The 22,001-nt window shown below is 41.5% G+C and overlaps 1 long non-coding RNA gene across 1 annotated transcript; it reads right to left on the reverse strand.

The window, feature by feature from the left end:
* Nucleotides 1-1,874: 1,874 nt before the first annotated feature.
* On the reverse strand, nucleotides 1,875-19,821 carry LOC137561341 (uncharacterized). Its single transcript, XR_011029974.1, has 3 exons — nucleotides 19,677-19,821; nucleotides 9,618-9,876; nucleotides 1,875-1,949 (listed from the first exon to the last, which is right to left on the reverse strand). It is a non-coding gene; the product is annotated as an uncharacterized lncRNA (long non-coding RNA).
* Between the last annotated feature and the right edge of the window lie 2,180 nt (nucleotides 19,822-22,001).

The following is a 22,001-nucleotide window of genomic DNA, read 5'->3' on the forward strand; positions in this document are numbered from 1 at the left end:
GCATTTTTGAAGAAGAAGAAGAGCCCTGGAATGACAATGACAATGACTAAACGACCTCCATTGAACAGCAATGACAGGATAGACAAAGAGACTACTGACCCATCCCCACCGGACAGTATTAACAAGATGAACGTGACTAGTGATAAAGTTTTAGTGACCGGTGGAATTTTTAATTTTTGGATTACTTTGGCAATCTTTACTGCAGAGATTATGATGGTATGCTGGAGGGAGATGGCCAGGCCAACGTGTGAGGCAATAATTCCAGCTCACGGCCAGAGCCTGATTTTTGTTTTTGAGCATTTCACTTCTATGCCTTGACTTGCTGTAGTGCATACCCATTTGCAGCAAAGGGGAGTAGAAGGCTGTGTTTGCTTGAACCTCTGACCCCTGTAGTGGAGACACATTTGCAGATACCTGAGGCTTAAGTAAGCATAAGCATAGAAATGTGAATGTAAATATTCTTTTTATAGCACATATATAATCAAGCCACAACCCACAGTATTAATTATAAACAGGAGGGAAATGTGGAAAGAATTTTATAATTAAATCTGTTAATCTTTATGTATACCCTGTATATCATGTATATCCTGTGTAACCTATGTGACTATATAGTCCACATGCACAAGATTAGATTATTGTGTTAGAGTGACACTTTAAGTAATAGGATTATTGTTAACCAAGGAGTTATCACGATACCATTGAATATATGTTTTTGAACCATATACTGTGCAGTCTCCTATGTCTTTCACAGTGAAATTCCAGAACAACCTCCAAACCTCCCCCCAGTGTCATTTTGTACCAAGCACGAAGAATTCCTTGAGCAGAAGCAGTTTAAACTGGATATTTCATCCTGGAAAAATATCCACTTGGCTATGAGATCATTTCAGAGAAACGAAAGTGGGTTTGTCTTTGAAGGAAAACGAAAGCAAGAATATTGTTACAGGGGACTTCCTTGAAAGGCTGATTTTCAGGACAAAGAGGAGTCAAGTGACCCCACCTGCAAAGGCGAACTGAACATGCTGGTTGGACTTTTACCAGAAAAGACTGCCCAAAAGGAGGAATATTTTATCATATTAATTAGGCTTTAAAAGGCCAATGCATGCAGGAAAAAACTTACTTTCTACTGCTATGCTGGGCCTGTGTTAGAGATAGACTCTATATGCTGGCTGTTAGAAAGTCCTTGTACAAGTAATAAAAGATTTCTAAGGTTTTGGCAACTGAACGAAGAATGTCTCATGAGTAAGTTTAATTACTTTTAACAGAACACACTACTTAATAATGTTGTTTTGAGCACACGCTGCCTAATTATGTTGCCCGGGGGGGATATGTTATTTAATTATGTTGTTTGGAGGGGCATACTGTTTAAAGAACAACTATCAAAGAAACTGTTCTTCTGTAAACCCCACATACCTATAGAGCTTAAAGCCAGCAACATTAGAAAGCTTTTCAGAGGTCAGAGGTTGTTTATCAGCTGTTTGTAACAATTCGTGTCGGTGTTGATGCAAGAGGCTAGAGCTATACCATGTAGCTAGGTTACGCTTCTCTGTCACTATTCACAGAGGAACGATTCACTGTTTGTTTCTGGCCTGCCTGCTTTCTCTCAGATCATATGAGAACAGCTGAGCGATTTTTAGATACAGAGAATGATCTGAAAAGAAGGACCTGTACTTTTCCTTACTTGGTTACTCCCCCCCCCCCCCCACCTTCAGAATGAGATCTCCGTGGCTGTAAAGTTTTTACTTTACACTGCAAGGCAGAGAGAGAGAGAGACAGGATCAGGCACACAGAGCTGCAGCTGATGTTAATATATTTCTGCTTTCTATCATTCTAAACACATTTTACTTACAGTATTACAACCAGTGAAGATTATTTCTGTGTGCTGGATGTGCTGGACACAGTCCTCCATAGTAATGCCGACAGTGAAAACTGTTCTCTGTTCTCTAAATATCCTATTTTCGTCACATAAAACATGAAAAGATGAAAAAAAGCCTTTTTTATTGCTATTTGCTAGTAATTACTGGAAATATATGTGACATTTAGAAATGTAGTTAACTTTGATAGTTGTCCTTCAACCTATTGGGGACCGCTTCCTATCCCTCCTTAAGGACCAGGCACATTTACATGCAGGGGGGTGGGTTTGGGGGGGGTCAGGCAGCTGGATACCCAGTGTAGCATGCTGGGCCAGATGTCCCTCCTTTAGCCAGATGTCCCCCCTTTCACCAGAAGCCTTTACTCACTTCCCGGGCTCCAGCGATGAGCCACAGTAGCCCCATCCATTCTCGCCGGCATCCCTGCTAGTACTGCCACTCAAGCCAGGACCCGGCACTGACGTCAGAGCGAGCGAAGATGCCTGCCAGAGCGGAGGGGGCACCAATCATCGGGGGAACGGCAGGAAGGTGAGTGGATCCTCTCCCCCCCTTCCCACTGCCGCAGCTTTTTCAGTGGTCACAATGTTCCTCCGGTGATCATAGTGAACACATGCTCAGAAGCCATACGCAATGGCTTCTGATCACTGAGGGGAGATGTCAGCTGTCATGTGACAGCTTAATCTTCTCTCTCGGGTGCGCACGATCCTGTCGGGAGTGGAAACGGTGGGTGGCGTAGATCCTATGCCACATGAGGCTAGAACAGCCACAAGTGTGGCGTAGGATCTAATAGAGGTGGTCTCCAAAAGGTTCATTGTTTAAAGGATGATGCCACATGGTATTTTTAAATGTGCAAGCTCATTGCTGTGTTTAGCTTGCTACTCTACTTACGTGTGCATGTAAAGATGGTGCAGGGAAATTTGAACACAGGATGAAGCTGAAAGATGGCTCACCCTGCTCTAGCTATTCTCCTGCATTTTTTTGAAAACTATTCGCCCACCAATAACCTAAGTCTTTTGATACCCACATTACACCATTTTTATTGTAATTTGGGCTATTGCTGGTGCCCAAATTATTTAGTGAGCACTGCCATAGCTGTGTTTCACATTACATCCTATGGTGGCGCCCAAATTACCTGTCTCCCTAGTCACACCTATTAATAAAGCAACCTTATTTATTAAACTGGTTTGCAAGGAGCAGGGTGATGTGATTGGCTTGTCTTTATTTCGCTACGCCTGCCACAAGCCCTATACTAGAACAGATGGGTTCTAGCATAGTTATTACAGATTCTGTTTTACTGGTTAACTGCTAATTTGAGTAATTCATCGCATGCACATAGAACTATTATCCTAAAAAATGTCCAAATCAACATTGGTATCAAAATTTCTCCAAAGATCAGTATGAACAAATGCATATCACTGTTCCATTTGGCATTCAAGGAAAATGTTGTAGATCGTATCTGATCTCGCTGGAGAATCTTTTAATTTTTAATGCATGTTCTGCCAGTATCAATAGCCCTGCACAAGCCAGTGATTTCCGTTTCAACTTCCAGATAAATATTCTTAAAGCTTCAGGAGATTTAATTTAGTATCAATAAAAGCTTGGCAATATTTTAGTGATGGCAAAGGACGTGGGACCTGCTGATTTAGAATTTGCTTCCTGCAAATATGTATTCAAGAAAAGAAGAAAATATCACAATCAATAAAATACATTTCTGGTATGGCTACCAAATAGGGTGGCTATTGTCAGTGGAAAGCTAATGCCTGGTACACACCATGCAATTTTCGGTCCTGTCAGATTTTGGGTGAAATTGATAATTTCCGACAGGTCCAATCTGATTTCCGATCACTTTTCTGATCCATTTTGTACAGAAGTGATCAGAAAATCAATCAGAAAAACAATCTGAAATCAGATCGGACCTTTCAGAAATTATCATAAATTGAACTCTAAATCTGACAGGATTTTGTATGATGTGTACCAGGGGCATAACAGAAGAGACAGTTCAGTGACAAGCCATCAGCAAGATCCCTCAGCACGTGGCAATATGTCCTCTGTGAAGAGACACAATGTTACAATTAAGCCTGCACATCCAAAGAGCAGACAATTAAAACAGCTGGTTTAGTTAAGACAAGAGATAACATCACATAAACATGTAAGCAGGTGTTGCTACCATGTGATTTTATCTCCTTTCTCCAATAAGCTTGCTGTTTTAATCAATTGCTGCATGGAGGTGCTGGCTTTCTCGTTACAGAAAATTAGCAATCCCATTTTGCCCTTTGTCCATATATTCCGATGGGAATGTGTCATCATATTGGGCCCACGTTGGCTCATAATTAATTTCTGCTTTGGCATTCAGAAGCTCTTTCCGTGTGCTGTGATGTTTTTTTTTTTATAGTTGCTTAATATTCCAAGAGCCAGTACAGCTGTTCTCATAAAATCCAGCAGGATACTGTTGCCCAGTGTAAGAAGTATAGATCACCACTTTAAAGCAAATGTGAACTCTGGAAAAAAGGGAAAAAATAACATGTGGCACACATCTGGCAACTTAAAGTCATTTTTTTTATCAGTTGTTTTGATGTTCCTCACCATCACTGCAGAGTAGCCATTTTTCTCGGGGTTTGTGGACTCGCTGATTCAAGCTGCTTACATGAGACCATTTTCAAGCCTAGGAGTTAGTAAAATAGGTCTGAGCATCCTACTGCTCACACACTCTGAGATCGACTACAATTGATACAGGTGATACAGGTAAATATTATTCATAGCTACCATCTTTTGTGGATCATGCTGTGCTTTGGGACTATGCGTCCCATCAAAAAAGAGGTGAGAACTTGAGCCAATGAGAATGAAACAGAATAATTGGTCCACCTAGTGGAAGCTTCAAATATGCTTTTGCTGGGACTCCAGGGAAGCGGCAACAGCAGCCACAGCGGGCCCTGTGGGCGGCACAGAGTGACGGGAGAAAATGATGCAAGCATAGCTTGGCATACAGCGAGGACATCAGGCATGTGGTTGGGAGACTGATGGCTCTAGCAATGGACAGCAAGTGACAGCAAAGGTGCGCATGCATGCAGCTCCACATCATAAATGTCTCCTCCACATTGATTGGCATCGCTCAGGCTACAGGAGCATGATTCAGGTGAATAGCTAATATTGACCTGAATTATACTCTTAATGCTAAGACATCCCTAAGGAGAAGCCGGCAATTTAAGAACCTCACACATTTTGAGCTTCTTATTACCTTAAATTGCATATTGCCCCACATGCCTGGATGTGTCTAGACTTCCACTATTACAGTATATTTTCCACTATTTTCTATTACTGCATAAGAGAGATCATCGTTTTACAGTACATATGACAGGTACTGACAAAGTAATAGTGTAATGTATGCCATTAGTTGGATAATTTCCTTTAATACAGGTAGCCAGTAGATAATTGAGGCAATCATCAGGCTTTACTTACAACTGAATTTTTATTTTTAAAGGGGCACTATGGCGAAAAATTGTTAAATTAAAAATATGTGCAAACACAGACAAATAAGAAGTACGTTTTTTCCAGAGTAAAATGAGCCATAAATTACTCCTTTCCAGAGCAGGGACAAGGTCCTCCAGCACCCAAGGCTGAGACACCAAAGTGCGCCCCCCCATCCCTCCCACCCCAGCCGTCATACACTGATTGCTATTAGACTAAGAGGGCCACAGGGCCCACAACCTCCCCAACACCTTAATATCTAGTTATATGGCTTGCAGTCACTGCTATGTATCCCCTTTTCTTATTTCTTTCTGCTTCATACACAATTAGGAATGACAGCTGAATGAATTATGCGCCCCCTCCTACACTGCGCCCTGAGGCTGGAGCCTCTCCAGCCTCTGCCTCAGCCCGGCCCTGCTCTTCTCCTATGTTGCTGTCACTTACAGTACAGTAGGTAGTAGAATTCTGACAGAAGCGACAGGTTTAGGACTAGTTCATCTCTTCATAGGGGGGATTCTCAGGGATTTACTTATTTCAAAAGCACTTAGTGAATGGCAGTTGCTCTGTCCAACTGCCAAAAAACAGTGTAGCGAGCAGGGAAGCTGGCCAGCTTCATTGTTTAAATCCTTTTTTAGGGAATATCTTTATAAAAAATAAAAGCCTTGCTGAGAATCCCCTATGAAGAGACGGACTAGTCTAAAACCTGTCACGTCTGTCAGATTTCTACTACCTACTGTAAGTGACAGTAACATAGGAGAAAAGTAATTTATGGCTCGTTTTACTCTGGAAAATACGTACTTCTTATTTGTCTGTGTTTGCACATATTTTAAATTTTACAATTTTTCACCATAGTGCCCCTTTAAGTGGCACTGATATTTGTTTTACACTTAAACAATCCTACACTTTAAGAAAGTATTTATTTTTAATATATAATTTTTATACGTATTGCATGGTGCTGGGGTTGACGTATTGCATGGCGCTGTACAGCGTAAGAAACAAACACGGGGTGTATAATTTATAAATATTATTAGTAGATATATGTGTCTACTTATATTTTTATATAATTATTATTTTTATAATAACTGATTATCTTACATTTTATCTGTCTTTTCCTAACCATGGATTAAAAAAAATGCAAGCAAAGCTGTATTTGGTGCAGGATATATTATTCAACATCCCATAAATATTCCTTGCATACAGAAGAGGTCTGTGACAAAGGTGGATTGTCTCCACATCACAAAAGCCTGTAAATCCTACGGCCCTCAGTATGTATAGTCTGAAGGAAAGGGGAAAGCAGAAAATGATATAAGTTTCTAAATGCATTAAGGGATTCAACAATGGAGAGGAAGGAAACACATTTCAGAGAAAAATGAAGTGTCGGGGCAGGCACAGATGATCTGAAGCAATAGAGATGCAGGATTCAGAGAAATGGGCTACTTTGCGGAAAAGCTTATGGTTCAGAAACAGAATCTTAGCTGAGGTACTTCAAGAAAATGGCTTACAGTGGACAAGAGTCAACCTAAGCCTTGCCGCAGTGAGAAAAAAGAAAAAATGAATAGTTTGCACTTGTTTTGTTTGTACGATTAATGTTATTAATAAAGTTTCTGCCTTAAAAGGACCTGCTACGTTTTTCACTCCCTGTAGCTCTGTTTTGATAACTGCATTGTATTATTTTTTAGGACAAGCTCAGGTTATTCCAGTCTAGTCCAGACATTCATTTATATTCACAGTGAGTCCTCCTGGCTAGAGCTAATCAATTCTCTTAGGAGATCACGTACAGTTGGTGCACGTTAAGTTTACACAAATGACGGAACTTGCATAACACAAACAATGTACACATTGATTGTGTAAAATGCATTACTGGCTGATTGGGTTAGCATAAGTCAGCCAGTAATCTACGTTATACACATATATGAACTGTATACACAGGTGAAACTCAAAAAGTTGGAATAATGGCTGAAATAATTTATTTCAGTAATTCATCTTAAATGGTAAAACTATTATATGAAACAGGAACCCTATGCACAATACTCTAATGGTCTGAGATTTAGATTTTGTGGTTATCATAAGCTGTAAGCCATATATAATTATCAAAATTGTAATAAATGCTTGAAATATCTTGCATTGCATGTAATGCGTCTATTTCATATATTAGTTTCACCTTTTAAAGGAAACCAGAGACGTTTTAAAATAAAAGTTTTATACATACCTGGGGCTTCCTCCAGCTCCACACCCATGGATCGCTCCCATGTCGCCATCCTCAGTCTACTGTATTACCGGTACTAGGTCCCATAACTTGGGTCAGATGCCGACAGTTTGCGCAAGAGAAGTGTTCTCTCTACGTATCTCTCTGGTGACTGTGTATCTCTGAGGATAGTGGCGTAGTCTATGCGCAGGGGGCTGGAGGAAGACCCAGGTATGTATAAAACTTTTAGTTCATATGGTCTCTGGTACACGTTAACCACTTTAGCCCACAGGACGTAGCTCCTACGTCCAAATATGCATGCTGGATGTTGGAGCTATGTCCATGAAAAAAACGGAGCCACTGGGGCTCGCAGGGCCGCAACCGCCGGGGTGTGAGGGCCGCCCACTAGCCCTGGTGGAGCAAACACCCAAGTACGAGGACAAAGTTCAAAGAGGTGTGCCACCCCCACCAGTGTCTCTAGGTAGACACAAGATCAGAAAAGGATCAAGATGAAGTGGGGCTCTAGGCAAGATAGCAGTTTTTGCCCACCCCTGATGATCACCTGGCTTTTTTAGTAAGATTTGGAGGCTAGAATCAACCAGGACCCTAGACTCTCTCCAGCATCCTCCAGTCAACTGCCAAGTTTTGCCTTGTGGATGATCAGGCTCTGCACAATATCCAATGTGCAATATGCTCAGCTCCACCATTTGTAATTATAAAAATGTCTTCATTGAAACATGTTAAAACAAAGCTGTATACAGGTATTATTGAGGCTTCACAGCGTGAGGAAAGGTGTTGTGCCTGAAACAGCAGGTTGCAGGGGTGTTGCTAGGATCTTAAGAGATCCAGGGCACTTTTGGCCACTCCAGCCAAAAAATGGGTTTGGCCATGCACCAGAATGTGGGTGTGGTCATGGGTGGAGCCAAATTTACATGAACTTAACAGTGGTTTAAGTAGGCCTGCTCAGCAAAATGTTGGATAAATCCCTCTCTCCATTAATAAAAAAAAAGTGCAGCATATCAAATAAATAGGCAGAGTTATCTGGCTTCTGTACTGGCTAGTTTGGCTTTCTGCTGGGCGGGCTGGCCTGCCGCCAGGTTTTCCAGCAGTCCCCCTATAGCATTCCCTGACCTTTCTGTGGACCCCCTCCCATGCTCCCACGGGCCTCCCATTCAGGCACCGCACTTCCCAGCATGCCCCCATAGAAGAACCACAGCTCCCTGCATGCCCCCATAAAGGCATCACAGTGCCCGACAAGGAATCACAGCACCCAGTATGCCCACCTAGAGGCACCACAGCACCCAGCATACCCCCGATTGCAGCATCACAGCTCCCAAATGCCCTCCATTGAGGCCTCACAGCTGACTCTGCCTGGGGGACATCTGGGGCACTCAAAAATAGATCCGGAGCACGTGCCGCTGATCTTTGGGGCTAGCAATACCTCTGGCAGGTTGTTGCTGAATACAGCTTTGTTTTAACATGCTTCAATTAAGAGTTTTTATTATTACAAATGGTGTTGTTGACCATTTTGCACAGTAGATATTCTCTTGATCATTGCTAGTCACTGCAGCCATCCTTGTAGAGAATTTGCCTTGTTCAACAAACATTTCCTGAAATAAAGAGCCAGGTCCTGCTACTGCAGAGCTACAGTGAGTCAGATAGTGGGTCTATTAGATTGCACAATATCCATGATTAAATCTCTTAAAAATACTGTAGGTCTGTAAGGTGAAGAGGCTGATGAATAATCACACAATAAGAAGATCAACAAGAGGTGTTTAGCTTTTTTTCGGGGGAAGCTTTGGCCAGAGATTAGTCTAGGTATCATGGGGACCTTTGCTCCCATTGCTTTGCTGGTTCTCCAGATTATAACAATCTAGCGTGTCATCGTCTAAGGTGCTGTGCTGTGTGAATATGCTCCTAGAATCGGTTGATAAATAATACAACTGAGTGAAGGTGCCTTCAGGCAAAATAATGTTACTCCTCCTATACAATTTTCATAGAATTCAGTTCTTTGTTAGCAACACTGAAGTTGCATTTGGCTATGAATAACTTCCTGGAAATGTAAGTCACAGGATGACAGGAGATTCTTTTCCCCTTACCTCTGACACATAAGTTTTCCCACAGCAGAGTCAGGCATAATGACCTCAAGAATGCATAATGAGAAAGCATCAAGATAGTTCAGTTTAGGAACTGATATGAATTGCCACTTGAGATGATGGAAGACTGCATGAGTGGCCTCTGAATTTAACATTCTTCTTGGTTAATAACAAAATTAATAGGATAATCTTTGAAAAGTCTTTCTTCAATTTTCAATAATAGTTTGTAAATCCGGGTTTCTTTTTATGGGATACTCCAAACCTAGAAAATGGATAATATTGGGTGTTAAAAACAAACCTTTCCATAACTTAGCATATACACAATTTTCATGTAAACATCAAGTAGCTTTGTACCTGGGTAGTCAATAGCTATTCATTTGACTTTTCTTCTGAATTTTCTCACAAGAGATGCTACCACAACGTAATCAGTTTAATACTTTTTAAACCTCCAGCAAGCAAGAAAAGACTCAAAACAATCTTAAACAGGGATGAGCAGAAATTACGCCAGTGCGAATTTATGCATCGTAGTTCGCATCTACTCATCATAGTTCGTAGGCGAAGTTTCAAAACTACGTTTACGAATTTACGCATAGCAAAGTACCGCTACGTGTAGCTTATGCCCACTATGCGTAGTTAACATGTGTATTGCGTAGTGAACTACGAATGATTGTAAGCTTACAAATGTACGCATTTGAAAGGGGAATGTACGCATAACAGAGTTCATGGAAGCATTAAAAGAGAAATTAATGCGGAAAATGTTCTGCATACGGACATAAGCATCTGCATACACTACGCTTCGCACTACGCGAAATTGCTTATTTTAATGTGTAGTCTATGAAATGCATACGAAGCAAATATTTGATTTCAAAGCCGTAGTGTGGCGAAGCGTAAGTGTGTAAAACAATGCGTAGTTCCAACGTAGCGAAGTTGGCTGACTATGACCATCCCCGATCTTATTATTTTATGTAGTTTTAAGTATTCTCTTTCTAAGTGGTGAAACGTTATTTATTATTATAGATAAGATGAAAAATCTCTGGGCCCAATCTAGAGTAAAGATCGTTGAATATAGGCCAATGAATATTATCTCTAGACAATCATACTTGTTGTCCAGGAGGTCTTGAAACAAATCTTTTGCAAAGCATTGCACCAGAATTAACATCTGATAGATTCATTTCTTCTTTACATCTTCCCCAAACAAATTTTGTATATTAACAAAGTCACTCCAACCAAGGTGTGCATATGATATGCATGTACAATGTAATACATTAGTCCCACGTTCCAAAAAGGTAGATTTCAGGCAACACCACATTTGGTATTTCCGTTTGATCATGTAAAAGTATTGTGATTGAAAACAAATTTTGACTCTCTCAGAACAGTTCTCAAATACATTTTATTCATTTAGTATTTATATAGCACTGGCATCCTCTGCAGAGGCACTCACAATCTACAATGCCTTCTAGAGTCATACCATAACAATATGTCTATCATAGTCTAAGGGAAGCTTTTGGATGAAGCCATTTAAGTTCTCTATATGTTTTTGGATGTGGAGTAAACTCATGTATTCGCAAAAACTCCATTAAGATAGTGTCCTTGTGCAGATTTGAACCAGTGACGCAGGTATGAGTGCAATCCACTATGTAGAAGATCAGCAGAGCTTTGCCCACATTTTTTTCAGTTTGGTAATGCATTTTGAGGACCAGAAAAAGGGAAAGGAAGATGGGACGGGACATTAAGCAGTGTCAGGACAACAAGCATAAGGCAATCTAGCCACCTACTCAGTGTATCATGGAATGATGTACCACTTAACACTTTTATTTTTTGAGCTTAGTATGGGATACCCTTATTATACCCAATCCTATTACTGACCTATTTCCAATGAAACACAATGAATGTAGGAAGAAGAATAACTAAAAAAAAGTGATACAAATGCCCTGGATGTGAAAAAAAAGATTGTCACGCTTTAGTTTGCATAGGTTTGCAGTGCCGAATGGAGAAAAACTGCAGTGTGCAGGTGTGGATTCATCCATACTGACTCAAGGTTATAATTGCTAGTGAAAGCAGTTATAAAGTGGGTATATATGTTTGTTTCATTTTTTCTTTTCAGATATCTATGTTCACGTTGTCTTGGGAAGACCCTTTCTGTTGGGTGGCTAAAAAAATAGCTACTGTGTTTTTGTTTTGGATGCCAGTCGGAGGCTCCTGCACTCTGCTTAGAACAGAACATGCAGTTCAGACAAGCATTAATGACAATCGCAGACTGATTGACAGACTGTGGGCCCAACGTTTCATGGGATGAGACTCAGATTTGAGTCTTAAATTGTGACTGTCCCTTCCTCCATCGCTTTCACTGACCAACTGTGACTAACTCTAGTCATGTGATATTATTGACAGGACTAATGGGAACATCTTGTAGAGTTGGCCAATAGTAGCAGTTTAGTTAGTGTGGAAAGGGTAGCAGACACAGTTCAATATTTGGTCTTGAGTTTCAGTTTCACTCTGAAAACAGTTGGACAAGTTTTAATTTAAAGAAAACCCTTCACTACAGTTTCTGAGTTACAGATGACTTCTCACTGCAGTTTCTGAGTTATAAATGACTACTCACTGCAGTTTCTGAGTTACAGACGACTGCTCACTGCAGTTTCTGAGTTAAAAAGGATGTACCTTGCCTGGACAGCAGTAGTATGCCACAATAATTTCCTCCCAAAAAAGTGATGAGGTGAGTCAGTGTATACATTTTGGAAATAAATGTTACATCCAAACACTGTACTCAGGAGACGAAAAAACAGAACAAAGCTATGTATAGAACGTTAAAGACAGTACTGTAAAGAGAGTATAAAATAAGTTCTCATGGTAAGAATAATTAAAAAGTGAATTGTCCTGTAGCAGGGACTAGTAATTGCAAAATCAATGATAATAAAATGTGTAAGAAGATAGAATATCCTCAGTTATAATTATTGAAGAATAGTAAGCTAATGCATTGATCCCAAAAACTGATTGAATTGCTTCTGTGAAATTAACCAGTTAAGGACTGCAGTGATTGAGATCTACGCCCTGTATTGGTGGGCTCCTGGCTGGCAGGGCGTAGATCTCAATCACTGTCCGCAGCGCGCATCCGCCGTTTCCGCCGCTACCCACTGATCGTGCCGCTCAAACCCGACGATTCTCGCCACATCTCACAGGCTCTGCCTGTCTCTATGACAGCAGAGTCATGTGAGCTGGTCAGGAGCCGATTTCATTGGCTCCTGGCCCTGTCTTTCAATGTAAGCCATTCCCATTGGCTTACATTGAAAAACAGGGTCAGGAGCCAATGAAAGCGGCTCCTGACCGGCTCACATGACTCTGCCGTCATACAGATGGTAGAGTCTATATCCTGGGGGTCTCGGCGAGCGGCGATGACGGCGGTTGCGGCGGGTTTGTGCAGCGATTCGTCGGGATTCCGTCGGGATTGGACCAGCGGTCTCTGGTCTTTAAGTGCCCAGAGACCGCTGGTCCTTAAATGGTTAAGAAAGATTTTACCCCTGGGTGGGGTAAAATGCCTAAAGCTTTTTATTGGGGTTTGCTTCCAGTTTCCTCTAGATCAAAACAACCTGACTTGTGTGAGGTTGAATTTGTAAGAAAGGTCTTTTTCAGCTTATTCAAAGACAGAGTTTATTAACATTGAATGTATCCTTGTTTAACTTGCCTGTGCACTCATAAAAATGCCAATAGCCACATTCATGCTAAATAAACAGTCTCTGATTTTCTGATCTGTTTTGGCCTGCAGTCAGTATTTTGCTAAGTGAAAAAAACATTCCCTGAGCACTAGAGGGCGCAGTGTCCTCTCATGGCTAAAAGATTTAGCTCTTTTGTTTGTTTGTTTGTTTGTTTGTTTTTCTCAGGAAGACAGACACAACTACAGGCCTCAGTATGAGGACAAAAGAAAACCTCAGGATCCTCCTGGATGTGACTATACCCTATCACCTAACACAAACCCACGGAGCTGTCCTATCCTTATATAATAGATATACTAGCCAAGCCCCTTCACTACATAACCGATAGCTGACACTTGACCACACTGTAACTGAGCACCTGGCATTTAAAAGGAATCTGAAGTGAAAAGAAAATGTGAGATAATGAATTGTAATGGTAGTACAGCTAAGAAATAGAACATTAGTCGCAAAGATACGAGTCTCATATTGGTTTTAGTACAGAAAGGAGTTAAGAAACTTCAGTTGTTTTCTATGCAAAAGAGCTTCTCTGAGCTCTCCGACCCAACTTGGCTGTTTTCTGCAGCACTTATACATCAGGAAAATGTGCAAGACATCTTTAGATAAGGTTTTACTGCAGGGAAGTGCAAAGGATCATTAGCTCTGCTCTGTTTAATAGTTTAAAATACAGAGTGTAGTTTGTAAACTGCAAATATAAGAGAATGATGCTATGTTATAAAAAAAATATATATATATAACTGAAAATAAAAATATGAGACTCTTTTCTTTGCTACTAATGCTCTTTTAATTATCTGTTCTACACATACAATTCATTATATCATAAGTGTTTTTTCAGCTTCAGTGTCACTGTAAAGGGAACCTAAAGTAAATGAAAAAAGACGGTTTAGCTTACCTGGGGCTTCTACCAGTGCCCTGCAGCCATCCTGTGCCCATATCGTCACTCCATGATGTTCCTGTCACCTGATATGCCCCTCTTTCTTCTGTATGTGTAGCCCCTTCCCTATGCCTTCTGATTGTACTCCCACAGACGCAGTATGGGAAATCTCCACTGCGCATGTGCCAGATGCTCTCAGTGATGGGAGCGCCACAGAGGACATACGTGACCGAGTCCAACCGGTGCAGCGGCCATTGACTGGCTGAGTTACCAGGCTGAAAGAGAAGCACTGTAGGGGAATGGATGGAACATCGGGGAGTGATGGCGCAGGAACAGGGTGGTTGCATGAGGCTGGTAGAAGCCCCGGGTAAGTTAAACTGTTTTTGTTTTTCATTTACTTCTGGTCCCTTTAATAGCCAAGTGCCAGCGACCATTATAAGCAACCAGTGTCCCATAGCCACACATTTTCATTGCGGTCCATGGCGACTCCTACAATAGCTGAGTGGCCATGCGTCAAATTCAGCTGATTTAAATGAGCAATATTGTGAGAACATCGCCTCTTCCCATTTTTGTTTGACGTATTATCCACAGTATGCAGGATATCCAAGACAGCCATGACATTAGCCAAACCAAGTCAGTGATAGTAGCTCTGATACTTCTATCCACAGAAAAAAAAAGCGGTATGTCATATTTCCATTGTCTTTTTTTGCCAGACTTTACAAACATCACAGCTCCCTTACAGCTTGCACTATAGTATTACAGTCTTCGGGGAGAAGCTAGAGCATGGGAACAGAACAAGATATGCAGCACATCTCTTTTTAATGAATTGCCTGTTGAGTTTAAACTGCCCTCCCAAGTGCTTGCAATTTCTTGATGAATAGTCTGCCAACATTCATTGAAAACCCATGTTGCTTCTGCCTTCCCAATACAGATCAAAACACTAGATACACAAATAAATAAATAAATAAAGGCATTAAAAGAATCCTTTTAGAATGCTGTACCTGTAATCTGTGCAGCCTTTAGAGAAGAGCCAGGCTTCTTCCCTCTGTTTATGTCTTCATAAGCTAAACAGGCTGTATCCCTCGAGATAAATGCAGAAGTAATAACAGAAATGCCATTTAAAATGGGCTACTGGGACAGCCCTAATTACTGAACTAATCTCAGTAATGTCTTATATTGTCAGTCATATTAAGCCAGCCTTTTACCTAATTACAGTGATGTGCTGAAATGTGTTTTTCACAAGGAAAATGTGCTGCTCTCGTGAAGAAAGTGTTAATGTCAGCTGCAAACTCAATGCTCTCACAGATGCTCATTCAATTTCTTCTCCTGTCATAGCTCTGCTAAGGTATCTGTGCACAGCCCACATATTAAACAAGTATTCCTTATCTACCCAGGCAAATTGGCAGTGATAGTGAGCATGCTTTGAATAACCAACAGTGGCCTTTTTTACTACTTCTTAACATCCGTGAGCTGGCAAGGTAATATGCTATTACTGCTCAGCACCACAGGCCTGGAACAGGAATATGAGAAACCCAGTGGGAGGGATATCACCTACTGCACTGCTACCCCACTGTGATATTTGACACACTGTATTTCTAACAAGTATATACTAAACACAGAAGTCACACTGAGCAATGCCTAAGGTTTCTATTAGCATCAGTGAGCAACCACTAAAGAGATGTCCTTTCTAGATGGTTAATGTCTGTCTAGGGCTGTGACATGTTCTATGGAGCAATGTATAGCAGGACAATGATACTGTACCTTAAACATGATAGATAGATAGATAGATAGATAGATAGATAGATAGATAGATAGATAAATAGATAGATAGATAGAATCTTGTGTTTTGAAAGCTGACTTTTACTGAGGGATAAGGAGAGTTACCATTGCCATCCTAGTTTGAAAAACACTAATTGCATGGATATCACACTGATCATTAGAGATGGCCCGAACCTCCGATTTTCGGTTCGCGGAACCGCGAATGCGAACTTCCGCAAAAGTTCAGTTCACGTGAACTTCCGCGAACCGCAATAGACTTCAATGGGGAGGCGAACTTTGAAAACTAGAAACATTTATGCTGGCCACAAAAGTGATGGAAAAGATGTTTCTAACATCTGAGTTTTTGCATGGAGGAGTGGGATACACACCAAAAGTCCCAGGGAAAAATCTGGATTTGACGCAAAGCAGCGTTTTAAAATGCAGAAATCACATTGCATGCTAAATTGGAGGCCTAAAGTGCTTTAAAACATCTTGCATGTGTATACATCAATTAAGGGAGTGTAATTAGAGTACTGCTTCACACTGACAGACCAAACCCACTGTGTAACGCACCGCAAACAGCTGTTTGTGTTGTGACGGCCGTGCTGGACTGGTGCGCACCATGGCGAGAGTGCAGGCAATAGCGGTTTTCAAACCCATTTGGTCACCGGGCTGAGGTAGCTCAATGACAGAACAACAGTGACTGTCCAGCTGATCAAATTTGGTCTGTCCACAATGAAGCAACGACCTTATTATCAGAAGGCAGTCAAGCGGCCTGCAGGCAGAGATGTTGTGTGGGGAGCGACTTAGTCTTGGGGCAGGCAGTCACACAGCGTGCAGGCAGAGATGCTGTGTGTGAGTACTGACTTTGTCTTCGGGCAGGCCTGACTTTGCTTTGCAGACCACATGGTCAGATGGACCCTTGACCCAACGCTGTGTGCCAGAGATGACACCACTTGCCTTTCAACATCATGGTACAGTTTGGGTATCACCTTTTTTGAGAAATAATTGCGGCCTGGTATCTTCTACTGCGGTGTGTGGCTTTGCATTTGTGTGCCGCTTTTTTCTTAGGTGGTCATCCCATCGCAGTTTGTGCTTTGTCATCATGTGCCTTCGTAAGGAAGTCGTCTCTATATTTGTCTTGGTCTTTCCACGGTTCATTTTTTGGTGGCAGAGAGTACAGATGGCATTGCTCTCATATGAGGCAGACACACAAAAAAATGTCCACACTGCTGAGCCCTGGGGTGATGGCACTTTGGTGGTGGGAGCCGACTGAGTGTTAAGTGGGGTGCCAGAATCAGAGCAGGAGGAGGAAGATATGTCACGGTTCCGTGCGGAAGCTGAGGAAGATGAGGTGTTCTGTGTTAAATAGTCAACTACGTTCTGACAATCTTGGGGGTTGATGGCATGCGCCTTCTAAACACTGTACTTTGTAGGTATGCACGGAGTGGTATGACGTAGGTAGGTGGGTGCACTGAACAACAGTGCTGCTGGGTATTACAAATTTTCACCTGTCACACACACGTACCGTGAACAGGTACAGTGACTGATGGTATAAATATCACACTGCATGCGCTCACGTGGGTAGGTGGGTGCACTGAACAACAGGTAGGTATATGCAGTGCTGCTGGGTATTACAAATGTGCACCTGTCACACACACGTACCGTGAACAGGTACAGTTACTGGTGGTATTAAATATCACACTGTGTGTGCTCACGTGGGTAGGTGGGTGCACTGAACAACAGGTAGGTAGGTACAGTGCTGCTGGTTATTTCAAATGTGCACCTGTCACACACACGTACCGTGAACAGGTGCAATGACTGGTGGCATTAACAATGCGTGCGCTCACGTAGGTAGGTGGACTAAACAGTGAACAGGTGCAGTGATTGGGATTACAAATGTGCAGCTACCTGTCACACACACAGGTAGTCACTGAATGTGCTGGGCCTGGCAGTGGCACAGTAGGAATTAAGGGGCCAAAGGCCAGCTGCGACTGACTGACAGGGCTGTATATAATGCAAGTGGGCCACACACACAAAAAAAAAAATAGATCACACGTACAAGATTAGCTCTCAAAGGAGCTGTTGAGGGGTGCTTTTTTAGCAATAAGAATCAGCAAGGAGCAAGCTAACAAGCCTACAAGACCCTAACTAAGCTTTCCCTATAGCTCTCTCTGCAGCAGCAGCAGCAACTCTCCTTTCTCTAATTACTGCAGGCACACGAGTGAGTTCAATGCCTGACGTTGCCTGCATTTTATAAGGGGGGAGGGCCTCCAGGAGGGAGTGTAGCCTGATTGGCTACAATATGCCTGCTGACTGTGATGTAGAGGGTCAAAGTTGACCCTAAGGATGTACTATGGGGGCAAATCTAACTACTGGAAAAGTTTGCGGTTCTCCGCGATCGGAAACCCCAGAAGTTCGTCTGGAACCATTCGCCGGTGAACCGTTCGGGCCATCTCTACTTATCATGTGGTTGCAGTCAAACACCTGGAACAAGCATGCTGCAAATGTAGATGTCAGCACTGTGAATGCTCATTTTGGATAATCATCTATTCTGACATTATTGAACATAAATGATCAGGAAGCAAACAGCGATGCAGCACGGTGGCGTAGTGGTTAGCGCTCTCGCCTTGCAACCCTGGGTTGCCGGTTCGAATCCCAGCCAGGTCAACACATCAGCAAGGAGTTTGTATGTTCTCCCCGTGTCTGCATGGGTTTCCTCTGGGCACTCCGGTTTCCTCACACACCCCAAAAACATACAGATAAAAATTGGCACTAGACTACAATACGTACACTACACAATATAGACATATGACTATGGTAGGGACTAGATTGTGAGCTCCTTTGAGGGACAGTTACTGACAAGACTATATATACTCTGTACAGCGCTGCGGAAGATGTTGGCACTAAATAAATAATAATAATAATATATATACTGTATGTGTGTATATATATATATATATATATATATATATATATATATATATATATATATATTATAGCCTCTCAGTAAAGGCTCACTTTAAATTGGTCCTTTTCAGGTACCATAAAAAAACATTGAGTAATTCACTGTATCCAGGTCGGGCTATGCAAAACATAACCTGAAGATAACACCAGCTCAGGCCTGAAACAATCTGAGACCAGAAACACTTTTCCAGTGAAAATAAGCATATTAAACCATGGTGTGATCCAAGACGAGGTCCTCCAGCACTCGAGGGTGAAACACCAAAGTGCGCACGCCATCCCTCCCACCCCAGCTGTCACCGTCACACACTTATTGCTATTGGACTAAGAGGCGCCCCAGGGCCCCAACACCTTAATTTCTATTTATTCGACTTGCAGTCACTGCCATGTATCCCCTTTTCTTACTTCTCTCTGCTTCAAACACAATAAGGGAATAATAGCTGAGTGGTAAATGCAGATATTCACTTTCTTAGTTTCAATTCTTGATTTCAACTGTCAGGTGAAATTGTGGAGCTTTAAAGCAAAACTAGGAATTGTCTTCCTCTCCAGCTTAACACATTTGGGCCCATCTGCAATTAACTGTTTCTCTTGAGTTATCTTCTATGAGATAATGTTCATCTTCTCTTTAAGTAACTTAAGTACCCAAAAGTACCCAAATATTCATAAAAAGTACTATCATAATTATTTTGAGTATTTTCTTGCTTGCTGGTGGTTTAAAGGAAACCTGAAATTGCGGGATAAAAAAGATTTTATACTCACCCGTGGCTTTCTCCAGCCCCATGAGCATGAATGCTTCCCTCGCCATCCTCCCAGGTGCCTCAGTTTAGCCGTAATCATTCCCGGTAATCCTGCTCACTCACGCTAGTCGGCTTTTCTTCGCATGCTCGGAGAAGGTGTGAAAATATCACCTAGGTGAAAAGTTAGGAGAAAAAATGAATTGCTTAAAGAGAACCCGAGGTGGCTTCCTAAGAATGAAATCCGCACACAGAGGCTGGGTCTGCCTATACTGCCCAGCCTCTGTTGCTATCTCAATCCCCCCTAAGTTCCCCCTGCACTCTGCTATGCCCCATAAATCACAGCCTCTGTGTGTGGATTTCATTCTTAGGAAGCCACCTCAGGTTCTCTTTAAGGGCCTTGGGACCCGATTCAGTTAATTTTTTTTCTCCGTAGTTTTCCTTTAAGCTGCCGGAAAGCACTATTACTTTTTCATCTACTTTTTGGTATTTTTTCATTTGTAAAGTGTTAAAAAGTTATTTTAAAAAAGGGCATGGATCTTTTCTGTTAAGTTTTTAGTGGCTTCTTAGATTTTCTTAAGAAACGAGTGGCTGATTATTATGCAGTTAGTGTGTTCAAACTCAAATAATGCCAGCTATGGAAGGATATAGCATATCTTACCACTTCTCAAAGCCCCAGGTTTGCTGATTGTGGTCATGTAATATAAATAGTTAGTTATCCTGGGTGACACTGTAATTGCCATGCTCTGCCTGTGCACAGCAAAATTACCGGCCATTCATGCATCAGGCCCAATGTCTTTTTAAGCAGAAAACTTAACTTATTGTAAAGAAAAGAATGACCCAGAGAAAAGGCAATACATTCAGGTTCTAAGAGAGAGCCCAACTAGTTTTGTGCATCAGCAAGCACATTATGAGGCCTCAGGAATCCATGGCATTTTCAAAAACTATTTATGCTATCCTCTGGGCTTCAGGGGATCCCTCAAGACAAGAAGTCTGATTCTAGGGCTTTCCTACATAACTAAATTAATCCTAGTTTCTTATAGCACAATGGTTTTTGCATCTATGGCAGGACTGACAACCACACTGGGAATAGAGACGTTTCAGGCATACGGCAAATGCATTTCATCTAGTATCTATATTTGTCTCTACAGGCATTTAGGTTAGTTGAGCACAAATCAATGGGGACAGCAAGGGGTCTAATATAACATTTTTCATTCCTTGTACTGCTGTATATAAAACTGCTATAAACCATTCTTTTCTCTATTAACTCCTGCTTTATTTTATGTTTGCCGTTTAAAAAAAATGTATTGTAACTGGTTATTGTGAACAATATAAAGCAAAAGACAAATTGAACTCTGTCTGAAAGTGATAAATATAAAAAAAAAAACCATTTTATTTTCCTCTTGTTTAAGTCTGCAACAAGTAGGAAAATAAGTAAGCAATTGTTCTTCCAAGTACCCTGCTAACTTCTCTCCACTGCACTATAAACTCGAACACCACTGATTAATATTATCTCAAACATTAGTTACAACAATTACCTCACTAATTTGACCTTCTTAACCATTCTGGGTACAATCATATGGGGACTATGATGGACATATGACTATGGTATAAATTAGATTGTCAACCCCTTTGAGGGACAGTTAGTGACTAGACAATATACTCTGTAAAGAACTGTAGAAGATGTAAGTGCTGTATAAATGCTTTTTCAAGGTATCGGATCTGATGACACCTGGCCATTGGATAGGCATCCCTGAGTGTCTTGGCTGAAGATATTAGAGTGATACTGCATCTGTATGGTGAGTGGGGAATTGAAGCCTGACTAAGCACTGAGTAGTAGACTAGTTGGTTAGATGGAGCTCATGGAAACTGATGTCAATTCCACGGGGAAACTATTAAAACATGCGTTTTAAAGCTCGTACACACATCGTATTTTTCCAAACGGCCGGTCGTTTGGACATTTGAACGTCAAATGGAGCATGTGTACGGTCTGTCGTTCAGCTGATAAGACTGGATTTTAATGATCCGCTAAGTGGATCATTCAAATCAAATCTTATCAGCTAAACGACCGACCATACAAACACATGATTGATGTCCAAACGACCGGACGTTCAAACGTCCAAATGACCGGTCGTTTGTAAAAATCCGACGCGTGTATTTACCTTTAGGCAATGGAGCAAAATATTGTTGAAGCTGAGAACAAAATCTAAGAATTCTGAAAGCACAACATCAAGCTAAGATGTTCCTCATGCAAGAAAAGCTCAAGGTTATCCATACTGCTGGGTAGGCATCAATTACTATTCATGTTTATACATTAGTTGCATAATATTATTATTATCATATTGTGTTA

The sequence above is a fragment of the Hyperolius riggenbachi genome, chromosome 3 (genome assembly GCF_040937935.1).
Source record: "Hyperolius riggenbachi isolate aHypRig1 chromosome 3, aHypRig1.pri, whole genome shotgun sequence".
NCBI lineage: Eukaryota > Metazoa > Chordata > Amphibia > Anura > Hyperoliidae > Hyperolius > Hyperolius riggenbachi.